Source organism: Trachypithecus francoisi, unplaced genomic scaffold, assembly GCF_009764315.1.
Source record: "Trachypithecus francoisi isolate TF-2019V2 unplaced genomic scaffold, Tfra_2.0 Lachesis_group0, whole genome shotgun sequence".
NCBI classification, from domain to species: Eukaryota; Metazoa; Chordata; class Mammalia; order Primates; family Cercopithecidae; genus Trachypithecus; species Trachypithecus francoisi.
In genome coordinates this window covers 86645734-86657200 of record NW_022681453.1, presented here as the reverse complement: position 1 = coordinate 86657200, position 11467 = coordinate 86645734, and the positions used below count along the sequence as shown (strand labels likewise).

General features: G+C 37.7%; 1 pseudogene across 1 annotated transcript; it reads left to right on the top strand.

The window, feature by feature from the left end:
• The first annotated feature begins 8278 nt into the window (after window positions 1–8278).
• Window positions 8279–9196, top strand: LOC117083575 (annotated as a pseudogene). The gene has a single exon (XR_004437129.1). The product of XR_004437129.1 is annotated as a 60S ribosomal protein L6-like (transcript).
• Window positions 9197–11467: the final 2271 nt, after the last annotated feature.

Below are 11467 nucleotides of genomic sequence, written 5' to 3'. Positions count from 1 at the left end.
CTTCCAAGACTAAACCAGGAAGAAGTTGAATCCCTAAATAGACTGATAGCAGGCTCTGAAATTGAGGCAATAATTAATAGCTTACCAACCAAAAAAAGTCCAGGACCAGATGGATTCACAGCTGAATTCTACCAGAGGTACAAGGAGGAGCTGGTACCATTCCTTCTGAAACTATTCCAATCAATAGAAAAAGAGGGAATCCTCCCTAACTCATTTTATGAGGCCAACATCATCCTGATACCAAAGCCTGGCAGAGTCACAACAAAAAAAGAAAATTTTAGACCAATATCCCTGATGAACATCGATGTAAAAATCCTCAATAAAATACTGGCAAACCAGATTCAGCAGCACATCAAAAAGCTTATCCACTATGATCAAGTGGGCTTCATCCCTGGGATGCAAGGCTGGTTCAACATTCGCAAATCAATAAACATAATCCAGCATATAAACAGAACCAAAGGCAAGAACCACATGATTATCTCAATAGATGCAGAAAAGGCTTTTGACAAAATTCAACAGCCCTTTATGCTAAAAACGCTCAATAAATTCAGTATTGATGGAACATACCTCAAAATAATAAGAGCTATTTATGACAAACCCACAGCCAATATCATACTGAATGGGCAAAAACTGGAAAAATTCCCTTTGAAAACTGGCACAAGACAGGGATGCCCTCTCTCACCACTCCTATTCAACATAGTGTTGGAAGTTCTGGCTAGAGCAATCAGGCAAGAGAAAGAAATCGTGGGTATTCAGTTAGGAAAAGAAGAAGTCAAATTGTCCCTGTTTGCAGATGACGATTGTATATTTAGAAAACCCCATTGTCTCAGCCCAAAATCTCCTTAAGCTGATAAGCAACTTCAGCAAAGTCTCAGGATACAAAATTAATGTGCAAAAATCACAAGCATTCTTATACACCAGTAACAGACAAACAGAGAGCCAAATCAGGAATGAACTTCCATTCACAATTGCTTCAAAGAGAATAAAATACCTAGGAATCTGGCCGGGCGCGGTGGCTCAAGCCTGTAATCCCAGCACTTTGGGAGGCCGAGACAGGTGGATCACGAGGTCAGGAGATCGAGACCATCCTGGCTAACACGGTGAAACCCCGTCTCTACTAAAAAGTACAAAAAAATTAGCCGGGCGAGGTGGTGGTCGCCTGTAGTCCCAGCTACTCGGGAGGCTGAGGCAGGAGAATGGCATGAACCCGGGAGGCGGAGCTTGCAGTGAGCTGAGATCAGGCCACAGCACTCCAGCCTGGGCAGCAGTGCGAGACTCCGTCTCAAAAAAAAAAAAAAAAAAAAAAAAAAAAAAAATACCAAGGAATCCAACTTACAAGGGATGTAAAGGACCTCTTCAAGGAGAACTACAAACCACTGCTCAGTGAAATCAAAGAGGACACAAACAAATGGAAGAACATACCATGCTCATGGATAGGAAGAATCAATATTGTGAAAATGGCCATGCTGCCCAAGATAATTTATAGATTCAATGCCATCCCCATCAAGCTACCAATGACTTTCTTCACAGAATTGGAAAAATCTGCTTTAAAGTTCATATGGAACCAAAAAAGAGCCCGCATTGCCAAGACAATCCTAAGTCATAAGAACAAAGCTGGAGGCATCACGCTACTTGACTTCAAACCATACTACAAGGCTACAGTAACCAAAACAGCATGGTACTGGTACCAAAACAGAGATATAGACCAATGGAACAGAACAGAGTCCTCAGAAATAATACCACACATCTACAGCCATCTGATCTTTGACAAACCTGAGAGAAACAAGAAATGGGAAAAGGATTCCCTATTTAATAAATGGTGCTGGGAATATTGGCTAGTCATAAGTAGAAAGCTGAAACTGGATCCTTTCCTTACTCCTTATACGAAAATTAATTCAAGATGGATTAGAGACTTAAATGTTAGACCTAATACCATAAAAACCCTAGAAGAAAACCTAGGTAATACCATTCAGGACATAGGCCTGGGCAAGGACTTCATGTCTAAAACACCAAAAGCAACGGCAGCAAAAGCCAACATTGATAAATGGGATCTAATTAAACTAAAGAGCTTCTGCACAGCAAAAGAAACTACCATCAGAGTGAACAGGAAACCTACAGAATGGGAGAAAATTTTTGCAATCTACTCATGTGACAAAGTGCTAATATCCAGAAGCTACAAAGAACTCAAACAAATTTAGAAGAAAAAAACAAACAACCCCATCAAAAAGTGGGCAAAGGATATGAACAGTCATTTCTCAAAAGAAGACATTCATACAGCCAACAGACACATGAAAAAATGCTCATCATCACTGGCCATCAGAGAAATGCAAATGAAAACCACAATGAGATACCATCTCACACCAGTTAGAATGGCAGTCATTCAAAAGTCAGGAAACAACAGGTGCTGGAGAGGATGTGGAGAAATAGGAACACTTTTACACTGTTGGTGGGATTGTAAACTAGTTCAACCGTTATGGAAAACAGTATGGCGATTCCTCAAGGATCTAGAACTAGATGTACCATATGACCCAGCCATCCCACTACTGGGTATATACCCAAAGGATTATAAATCATGCTGCTCTAAAGACACATGCACACGTATGTTTATTGCGGCACTATTCACAATAGCAAAGACTTGGAATCAACCCAAATGTCCATCTGTGACAGACTGGATTAAGAAAATGTGGCACATATACACCAGGAATACTATGCAGCCATAAGGAAGGGTGAGTTTGCATCCTTTGTAGGTACATGGATGCAGCTGGAAACCATCATTCTTAACCAACTATCACAAGAACAGAAAACCAAACACTGCATGTTCTCACTCATAGGTGGGAAGTGAACAATGAGATCACTTGGACTCGGGAAGGGGAACATCACACACCGGGGCCAACATGGGGAGGGGGGAGGGGGAGGGATGGCATTGGGAGTTATATTTGATATAAATGACGAATTGATGGGTGCTGACGAGTTGATGGGTGCCTCACACCAACATGGCACAAGTATACATATGTAACAAACCTGCACGTTATGCACGTGTACCCTAGAACTTAAAGTATAATTAAAAAAAAAAAAAAAGGAAACCTAGAGTAGAAAGGATTGCAATTTGTGTCCAACTGTGGCATAATATAAGACTATAATTCATTTAAATATATATATAAATATAAATATAATTCACTTAAATATATACGTACTTACTATGAGTAAAGAAATAATGCAAAGTGGACATATAAATATGAATGAGTTATTTTTGATAACTTTTAATTATTAGAATAAAAAGTAAGCTTTCTTCATTATGCTTGTATAGAAGAAAACATTCAATAAAAATATATTTAAGTGTAAAAAAATTAATAATAATAATAGTAAGTGATTGGGGTATGTTTGGAGAACTAAGGAACACTGGAGATGTGTATTTGCCATAGAGTGACATGAAGTTAACAGACTCTTTGTCGCTGAGATAGCCGTCATGGCTACAACTCACTGAGAAGCAGAGAGAAGCATCCTCTGCTGTCCCTATTTCAAAGCCCTTTATTGCTTTATTTGTTTAGAGGTGCATCAGGTAAATGGAGTGCTTACAATCGTAGGTGTAGTACCAGCTATTAAAGCAAATATATTTACAGCCCTGTAATTATGCTTCAGTAAACGTTGTTCTGGATGGCTCAACAGGACTCCTCCTTGGGTAATATGTTTAGTTTTGTATCTTCTCCAATGATGCAGAACAACTTATAGTCAAACATTTTCTCCTGATGATACCTTTATTTCTGGCATGACCTTCTTCTCTTTGAAGTCCAAAAAGAAAAAAAAATGTATATATATATATATATATATATAGAGAGAGAGAGAGAGAGAGAGAGAGAGAGAACATATATAGAGGGACAGATAAATGTAATGTGCTCCAGGAACTTACTGATTTATTGACCAATAGTCGCTTTAAAAAAATCTGTAATACAAAGGCTAATGAAAGAAGGAAGACACTGTAAGGATAATGTTAAATAAAGTATTTGTTTAGGCATGATGTTTGAATTCCTACCCTGATGCCTTTTAGTGTTAGATATTATTGCACAGATTTTTCTACCTAAGAATTTATGGAGGACAACATGGCGATAGATGCTATTTATCAGAAATATTGTATTACAGCTTTCTCTTTGGTGACAACCTGAGTCTTCTCTTGGGAGTGTTTTAACACTTATTTAATTAGGTCACCTTTGGGCAAAGTGAGTTTCAAGCAAATTGAAAGGTTTCTAAATTCTTTCAGATCACCTGAATACCATTTAGTGTCCTGGTATGTTAATTTGCCAAATGAAACCCCAGGGAACAAAAATAATTAAGCCCATAAATAAACAAAATAAGTAAATGCTTACTTATAAATGAGAATATCCTATATTTGTGTAAGATCTTTGCTTGCTTTGTGGAATAGGACATAAAATATTTGATGAAACTGAGTTTCCATTACAATTCTATAACTTTTTTCCAAGAATTCATTTCCATATTTTTCTCCACAATAGCTCCATAGGTTATCAGGTCATTAGGAGAAATATTTTATCTTTCTCTTGCAACTGCTTATAATGATTAATATGGTGCTTTGAATAAATGGTGGATATCTGCATTATTTTGGAACAGTAAATGCTTCATCTTATTCAACCCAGAGATTCTGGAGTCAAGTGAGAAACAGAAACATAACTAATATAACTCATAGAATTGTTTGGCCATTTAAAGCAGTAGAAATTTGTGTTTTTCGCCATTCCCAAACCCTTCTCAATGGAAAATTGTTTCTTCTTTTTATCATGTGGTACAACATGTCTACTAATGAGGTTACCACCAGTTTTTGACTTTAGGATTATGCCTTATACTTCTCCAAATGTCAAAATCTGGAAAGAGAGCCATTAAAGTCCTTGGTCTAGCCATGTTTGAATCCCACTCTTGGGCTTCCTGGTTATATGACTCAATAAATTCCCTCTTACTTAAGCTGGTTTCAGCTAAGTTTGATTTGCATGTAACTTAAAGTATCCTGACTAATAAATTTTGCATATTTGGAAATGCAAAATGGCTCAATAGAAATAGATTTTTTTCGTAGAAATCTTGTCTGCTTTTTCAGAAGCTTATGTTAGGTAAAAGATGATGCTTTGTATGTAGATTCATAGATTACTCAGTGTAACTGAAAAATGTGAAGTGAAATGTTTTAGTGATATTCAGCAATTGCACAGCTAATAAAACAGCAATAGAAAATTTGCATACTCTCTTACAGTGATAGAAGGATTCAGTGTAAAGTACACTTTAAGGAAGAATGTACAATGATGGCATATTTGCTCCCTGAATCAAATATTACCAATAAGGACTTAGCAAAACATTGACTTTTATTCTCACTTATAAAATACATTTTATTTTTCTTGCCCATTTAATTTTATGTCCACACGAAATTCACCTTGATTCTTCCTTTTGCTTTCATCTGTTGCAAAGAAAAATCTTTCTACAGATGTTATGCCTACTTCAGATTTCAGAGTAAAATTAAAAAAAAATAAGCTCTCTGTTTTAGTTTCCAAAAGATGATTTTGATTTGCCTTCTCTTTCTAGATGTGCCCTGCAAGGGAAAAGCCAGACTGCTACAGGTGGTTTGTTTTTTCTTCCAGATCTTGAACACAAATCGTTCTCTTTTCTTTCTCTCTCCTTCTCTCAACCCACAGTCATTCATTTCCTTCTTTGAAGTGGAAATGTGCTTACCCCCTTTCCAATTTTTATTATTTTGAGACACATTTTATGTTAGCGGGCATGCACAATTTTAAAATCAGACACAGATATTCATTTCTCATATCTGGCAAGTCAGGTAAAAATTTGTAAACCAAATGTTTATTAATTACAAAGTTACTTTTAGGATCCTACTTATTATCAGTCACCATATTGCCATAACTATTTTGTATGTTCCCCCAAATAGCATTGCTTTTAATGAATGCAGTGTGATTCGGAGTACTCCCAATACACAGTCATTTGACAGTTTTTGCTTTTTTAACACTGGCAAGCATGCAGCAGATTTTAAGATATATTAAAAGGTGTTCGTCGTATCTAGTATCTAATAGATGTAATCAAACAAAGGCTTTTTTCAAGCCCATTCAAAAGATTCATTTTATAGGCACAAGATTATGGTAACTTATCATTCATGTTATTCTCTGGGTGGTGTGGTTTTGGTTCAGGCAAAGATTTGCTTGTCCCTGTCCCTGCTCAGTGTTCATCTGCTAGCTAGTATCCTACCTAAGATTAAATTTATGCATTTGGTTTTGGTTCAAGGTTTCTTGTTCCCGCTGGCAAACACAGATGCTCCTTAATTCCTCTCCACCTGAATGTGCACAGAATGTAATTATGACAGGAGCTAACATGATCTAAAATGCATTTCCGTTTATGCTTGTAGACCAAGGTCAGAACAATTAATCTGAAAGAAGGTAGCACCACAGATTATGCCAAACAATATTTTCCCAAGGAATGTGATGCTATATATCACAAACAGGTGAAATATTCATGCAAATTCTCTGCTGGCCTCTCTGTCAACACAGGTTTACTGTCACTCAATATGAAGTTTACAAAATAGACTGCAGGGAATGCAGATGTTTCTAGTGGTGAGTATCTCATGCATATGTTGTAATAATATTGTGAGGGTTAATTTTATATGTCAACTTGACTGGGCCATGGAGTGCCTGGATGTGGGGAAGTCCCACGTCTGTTGTAAACATCCTGAATAGCAGGTATGGTGATGTTAAATAATATCATGTTTAGTGTTCTCCCCCGCCCCCCCCGCACTGTTGCCCAGGCAACTTGTGATATTCACACAGCACTGCTGGACCATTAAGCTTCTCCAGGTGAAGTCTGGCCCTGTGGGTTGGTGAATCCGTAAAGGCTCAGGACACTAGGGTCCTGACACTACATCACTTTCAAAGGAAATCTTGTGACTCTGATGTTAGAAAGGTAACTTCTTTGTTCTTAAGAAAACAAAAATAATGTACAACTTATTTATTTTAAAACGTTAAACTAACATTTTTGCAACAAATCAATAATTAAAGAAAGAGCTCTATTAAAACTACTTTCCTTTAGCTTCAAGCTTTCTGAGAACCAGGTAGAACCAATAAAAAAAAGTCATGGCAAATACTCGAGAAATGTTGATGAGCTAGCACATTTCAAGCATGCTATTGCTAAAATGCCATTCCTGTTGTCAAAAGATGAAATTACAATAAATTTAGTTATAGATTTAATTGGCTTTTATTTGTGATTCATGACTCAGAGTAGCCTCCATGCTGCAAAATACAATAAGGAATCCCAATGGACAATGGCAAAATGGTGGGTTTGTAAGGAAGGAACTAGAAAACAGAACAATAGAAAAAAAGCTGATTGGTTAACCTCAGGTTACTTAGTTTATGTTTTTTTTTTATAAGGGTTAAAACAGAGGCAGCTTGCTTACCACACATTTCAAGTAGACTGAAATGTTCTGTTTTCAGAAAAAATTGGTCTGTTGGGGGATCTGTGTGTTTCCTTAGTTTTATTATCTGGCATGTAGCATGAGTGACTTCATTTTAGTTTGATCTAGTTTACTAGGGCCGAGTGTATAAAGGCCAAATCAAAACAATGGTCTTCCATAATTTTGTTGAAAACTGCAGTTTGGAGCTGGAGCTGGCTTGGGAATCTCTGCCAACCCCCAATTATCTGTCTCTCACCAGGAAAAACACCCATTGCTTGTGCTACTGTGGGAGGTAACACAAATATGGGAGGTATACTCATTTGCATTAGAGTGTTCCGTAACCCTCTGTTGGCTATAACTTAGGGTTAAAACCAACTGACAATTAAGCTATCAGGGTAATAATTATTTGGCGAAATTGAAATCTAACTGTAAACGGTCTTTGTCTTTGAAAAAGTCACATAAGCAATCAGTGGTAGAAAAGGCCAGTCTTGTTAGACCACGGGCCTTTCATTATTGCTGTTCTCTATTACTCCTAGTGTCACTTACTACTTCATTCTTTGGGGCACAGGAGTCAGGGCTGTAGACAGCAAACTCTGGTGACCTGGTGACTCTACTTTGACAATAAGCAGCAACTGTGTTCTTTGAACTAATCAGCTCAATATAAATTTTCCTGTTGTATAGACATGATCTAAAAGACAAAAATATTCTGGAATTTGAAGATATTTGTATCAGTATAAAACCATGGTTTAAAAGTTAATTTTAAAAGCTATGGCCTATGTAGGCTGGATTCTGAGCTTTGAGTTTTATTTTCAGGTGAAGTCTTTGTTTAAAAAGCAGGTGTGCTCTTTCCCATCTTGCAAGATGGCGGGTGAAAAAGTTGAGAAGCCAGATACTAAAGAGAAGAAACCCGAAGCCAAGAAGGCTGATGCTGGTGGCAAGGTGAAAAAGGGTAACCTCAAGGCTAAGAAGCCCAAGAAGGGGAAGCCCCATTGCAGCCCCAACCCTGTCCTTGTCAGAGGAATTGGCAGGTATTCCCGATCTGCCATGTATTCCAGAAAGGCCATGTACAAGAGGAAGTACTCAGCCGCTAAATCCAAGGTTGAAAAGAAAAAGAAGGAGAAGGTTCTTGCAACTCTTACAAAACCAGTTGGTGGTGACAAGAACGGCGGTACCTGGGTGGTTAAGCTTCGCAAAATGCCTAGATATTATCCTACTGAAGATGTGCCTCGAAAGCTGTTGAGCCACGGCAAAAAACCCTTCAGTCAGCACGTGAGAAAACTGCGAGCCAGCATTACCCCCGGGAACATTCTGATCATCCTCACTGGACGCCACAGGGCCAAGAGGGTGGTTTTCTTGAAGCAGCTGGCTAGTGGCTTGTTACTTGTGACTGGACCTCTGGTTCTCAATCGAGTTCCTCTACGAAGAACACACCAGAAATTTGTCATTGCCACCTCAACCAAAATCGATATCAGCAATGTCAAAATCCCAAAACATCTTACTGATGCTTACTTCAAGAAGAAGAAGTTGTGGAAGCCCAGACACCAGGAAGGTGAGATCTTTGACAGAGAAAGAGAAATACGAGATTACAGAGCAGCGCAAGATTGATCAGAAAGCTGTGGACTCACAAATTCTACCAAAAATCAAAGCTGTTCCTCAGCTCCAGGGCTACCTGCGATCTGTTTTTGCCCTGACGAATGGAATTTATCCTCACAAATTGGTGTTCTAAATGTCTTAAGAAACTCATTAAATAGCTAACTACAAAAAAAAAAAAAAAAAAGCAGGTGTATCATCAGAAAAAAAAAATGCTTATATAAAAGAGCAGAGGAATTTGATCCTGTGAGTGATCATTGCTCTGGGACCATTTTATGCAAATCAGTCTGTAAATATGTAGCAGTTAGACAGCTGATGGGAGGGGGAAGATTGAAGAAAATTAGTCAGGTGGAGAGCAAGAAAATTACTCCGTCTGATTAGAAAAAGATAATAATAGTGTTTTCACACAGACCAGCAGCATCGTGGTGTTTCTTCATTTCATTTATCTTTCATTTCTGCTTGCTTTGAGGTGAGGGTGGGGAGTCTGAGGACTCTGGGACGGCTACACAATGTGGTAAAGGTGATCAGAAAGAGTAAGGCAATGGAATACATTTCAGATTAAGACATGGCTATTCAGGTCTCTCATTAAAGAGATGATCAAAAGCTGGAAATGTAATTGTATGACTTTTCGCCCAAAGCCCGTTGGAGTTTTCATAGCTACCAACAAATCGTGGTTGAAAGAGGTATTCCACCAACGTCTTAGGGAAACCAAGAGCTACTTCCTGACGTTTTTAAGAAATTTTTCTTTTAAATTTTAGGTCATAAATATGTACCTTTAAAAAAGGTATTTAGTGTTTTTCTTATTTATGTAATTAGAGTTTAAGTTTACTTAAGTTGAAACTGAAACAATAACTATATTTTACTTAATTGTACCTGAGTTTGGAACATGAAACCATAATTAAACAAACTGTGGCTAAAGTGTACATTTACTCTAACAAATCAAAAATTAAAAAATAATGGTGAGTGTGATAGCACTGTTCTGTGGCTTGACATTGATTATGGCCACATATAGCTGCACTTGGATAAAATTGCATTAAACTGAACACATACACACACGTACTTATAACTTGTGAAATCAGAATAAAGTCAGTGAATTGGATCAGTGTCAATTTCCTGACTGACTGTGCTATAGATATGCAAGATGTTCTGCTGGGAGAAATGGGGCAAAGTGCTCACCAGTGAGCTCTCTGCATTATTTCTTACAATTGCATGAGAAGCCACAATTATCTCAAAATTAAAAGTTACAATACATGGTGAATATCATGAAATACATTGCTCTTTATATATTTACTTTCTTACAAATTGATATTTAAGCATTGTAAAAGCTAATACTTTTGAAACTACTCTGATAAATTATGAAAGAATTCAGAATCAGCAATTTTTTTACAAAGCAGAAAGTGATAGGCTTTTACTTACATGCCATCTATCTGTGGTCTTCATTTTAGTCCATCTTCTGCTGGTATAACAAAATATCAGAGATGAGGTAATTAAGAAAGAATAGAAGTTTATTTGGCTTATTGATCTGGAGGCTGGGAAGTCTAAGATCAATGGGCTGCATCTGGTGAGGGCCTTCTTGCTGTATCATACTGTGATGAAAGGCATCACATGGTGCAAGTGGGAAACAGAAGGAGGAAATCAGGCTGAACTTATGCTCTTATCAGGAGCCCACTTCTACAATCACTAACTCATTCTTAAGATAATAGCATTAATCCATTAATGAGGACAGGCTCTTCATGCTTAATCATGTCTTAAATGTCCCACTTTTTTAATACTGACACAATGGCAATTAAAGTTCAAAATGAGTTTTGGAGGGGACATCCATACTAGAACAGCTTTAAGAGAAAAATCTTGAATTATTATTTTGTTCATGCACTGTGGTCATAAAATTGCCAGAATGTAACTAGTATAAATTATTTAAAATTAATTCAACAGAACAGAGAAGCAGAAGACAACATGGTTTATACTAATATCTACTATAATAGTTACTAAAATAGTATATCATTTTCAAGACTTTTGTTGAATGAGTGGATTATAGTTGCTCTTGCTTAGGGAAGTGGAGGGGTCACTATGTGAGATATTAATTTGATTCATTATTGTAACAATGTTACTGTACAGTATGTATATCTCATACAATCATGTTTTATTCATTAAGTATACAAAATAAAATTTGTTTTAAAAATTGTATTGTACAGGCCGGGTGCGGTGGCTCAAGCCTGTAATCCCAGCACTTTGGGAGGCCGAGGCGGGTGGATCACGAGGTCAGGAGATCGAGACCCTCCTGGCTAACACGGTGAAACCCCGTCTCTACTAAAAATACAAAAAACTAGCCGGGCGCAGTGGCGGGCGCCTGTAGTCCCAGCTACTCTGGAGGCTGAGGCGGGAGAATGGCGGGAACCCGGGAGGCGGAGCTTGCAGTGAGCCGAGATCACACCACTGCAC